This window comes from Apium graveolens, chromosome 7 (assembly GCF_009905375.1).
Source record: "Apium graveolens cultivar Ventura chromosome 7, ASM990537v1, whole genome shotgun sequence".
Classification (NCBI taxonomy): Eukaryota; Viridiplantae; Streptophyta; class Magnoliopsida; order Apiales; family Apiaceae; genus Apium; species Apium graveolens.
In genome coordinates, this window is record NC_133653.1 from 591,985 (window position 1) to 595,059 (window position 3,075).

The following is a 3,075-nucleotide window of genomic DNA, read 5'->3' on the forward strand; positions in this document are numbered from 1 at the left end:
CCTTGAGACTAAGAACTAAACCAAAACATAGTTCAGTGTACACAAGATGACTATGATGACCTCAAGTCTAAGGATACTTGTACAACTATCACTATGTGAACAACTGCTGACACGTGAGTGAACTCCATCAGTTGTTCAGCCGTATGAGTCATGTTCAGTGAACTTATTCTATAATAAGCACCTACATACTAGCTATAGTGTCACCACACAAATGTCTATGAGAACAAACATCCTTCATAATGAAGCAAGCATAGTATGTACCGATCTTTGCGGATTATTAATTACCAGTTAGTAATCCTACGACCAGGAACTATTTAAGTTTAGAGTTATCATCTTTTAGGTCTCATTATTATGATCTTATCACAATCCATAAAAAGCTTTACTCTAAACTGTGGTATATCTTATTTAAACATTTAAATAGATAGAGCCCGCAATAAAAACAAAACAACTCTTTTATTAATATCAATGAAATCAAAATAGATTACATAAAAGTTATTCCTAAATCATCATACATGATTAGACTTAGGACACATCTCTCTCAGTATGTATGTGTGTGTGATGGAATATAATAATATTACCTCTCAAACTTTATTGAATGACCTTACACCGGCACTATGCAATCTTTCAACTTGTTTTCGGTTGGTGGATCCAACCGATGACTGGTGCAAGTGTCCTTCGTTCTTCTCCCAATACTCCAAAAGGTCCTTCCAAAAAGGAACGGACCAATAAGGCGGCTTCAAAGACAACTTTCTCACACCCTCCTCCCTTGCTTTTCGCTCCACCCTCTTCTTAAGCTCGTTCAAAGTCCTTTTTATCGTCACTTTAATGTGATCTTCCATAATTTTTCGGGCGTTTTAACGGCTTTGCCCCTTAAGAAAACGAGGATAAATGCATCATAAAATCTAGAAATAAATGACAATTACAAAAAAACAAAATTAACTTACTTGAAACTCCTTGACTCTTGCATTCAACCAACCCGGGTGACGTTCTTCGATATCGGTATAAGTGTAACGCCCAAGAGGCCACTTCTCCCGAATTATAGCCAAAAGTGTTTTCTTAGATGTATCATCTTTAATACTATATTTAAACAAAAGAAAACAATAAACATTAACAATTCACATAACAATATTGAACAAAACCAAAAATATAAACATATAGGAATAATGCAATTTAAAATTTTTTTTAACTTACTGTCCATCGGAGATATCAATGCGATATGGCTTCAATGGCGGTTTCTCTCCATATATGCCACTCGAATGTGATCGAGGTCGCCTTCCTCGCCATTCTCGCTCCTCCGCATTTGTCATGTGCCGAGTCGGATTATTCGAGTCCAAATCCGAATCCGTCGGCTCATCCTGCAAATGCAAATTCCCTCCTTTTCCCTTTGCACCCTTGCCCTTGCCCTTCCTACTCGCGACTTTGGCCTTTCCCTTCGCCTTTGCCTTCCCCTTATCTTTTTCCGGCTCCTTGTCTTTCCCCTTCCTTTATCTCGCCATCGCCAACACCACAAGACTTATCATAACCAATGTCAACATCCAAGCAAAAAGATCCTAAAATAAACAATAAAAATATATTAGCCAATATGAAAACAAACAAATCGATTAAACGACTTGTATTAGTAAATCACATTACATAAAAAAGCATTTAAAATCACATAAAATGCATATAAAATGCATATAAACATATCCATTTCACAAATTAACGATAAAAATAAACACAACTAATTAGAGCATTATTTAATTACACAAATTAAACCATTAAATCAACTTAATCTATATATACAACAAATTAAAGTTCCAAACTCACATATAAAGTGCAATATTTATCCATTTTCGAGTACGAATCATGTTTACAAGAGCAAACCCCTATAAATTAACCCAAAAAATACATTTATACTTCTACTTAAACGTAAACAAACCGACAAAAACCCTAAAATTTATACTTATACATATATTAAACAAATTGACAAAACCGACGAATCTTTTACATGCAAAATTTTACATGAAAAATGAAAAATCATATGAACTTCAAATTAAGTGAGAATTATCCATTTCGAGTACTTTTATGTGTTCACGGGAGCAAACCCCTAAAAATTAACCCTAAAAATATATTTATACTTCTAAAAAGAGTAAACAAACCGACGAAACACCCAAAAATTATGACTTTAACCTATATTAAACAAATTGACATAACCGACGAATGTTTAACATGCAAAACTTTACATAAAAACTGAAAAATCAATGAAGTTTGATTTGAAGTGAAGCACATCAATTTATGTGAGAATAATACTTTAACAAACACAAAAAACATATAATTAACTTCGAATCATATATATAAACACAAAAAATACATACACATACACACATATATGCAATCGAGTAAAAAAATAGCTTAATCGTAAGAAAATCTTAGATCGAGAGGTAAACCGGAGGCAATGAGAGATGATTTGGGGCTCCTTCGTGAATACGCCATTGAATCGAAGTGAAGTTTTGAGTGTAAGAGAGAGATAGAGAGAAAATAGAGAGATAGAGAAAGAAATAGAGAAAAGAAAAGTGAACCGTTTTCTTTATTTATAACAGACTTAAAACCGACCGCCTGACACTTAAAACCGACCACCAGGTCGGTCGGTTTTAACCTTGAACCCTGTGCAGCATGCAAAACGGTGTCGTTTTGCTTTAGGCGGGGTTTTTAATTTTCACAAAAAAACCCGCATTTTTTTAGGTGGTCGGTTATGACCCAAAGTGGTCGGTTTTATAGTATTTAATTTTTTAATTTTTTTTTAATTTTAGGGTTTAGGGTTTAGGGTGTAGGTTTAGGGGTTAAAAACCCCTAAATTTAAAAAAGTCTTATAAAAACATGATTATTATTATTTAAATAGCTTAATTTTTGGTACATTTGCTCGTTTTTACCGCGAGGCAGTTTAATTCTTATAACCGACCACCGTAAACCGACCGACCCTTTAAGGAGACGGTCGGTTTATGAAGAAGGTGGTCGGTTTTAGGCAAGGAGGCGGTCGGTTTTCTGGAAAATATTACGGTCAAATATTATGATTTTTTGGCCCTAACCGGACGTAAA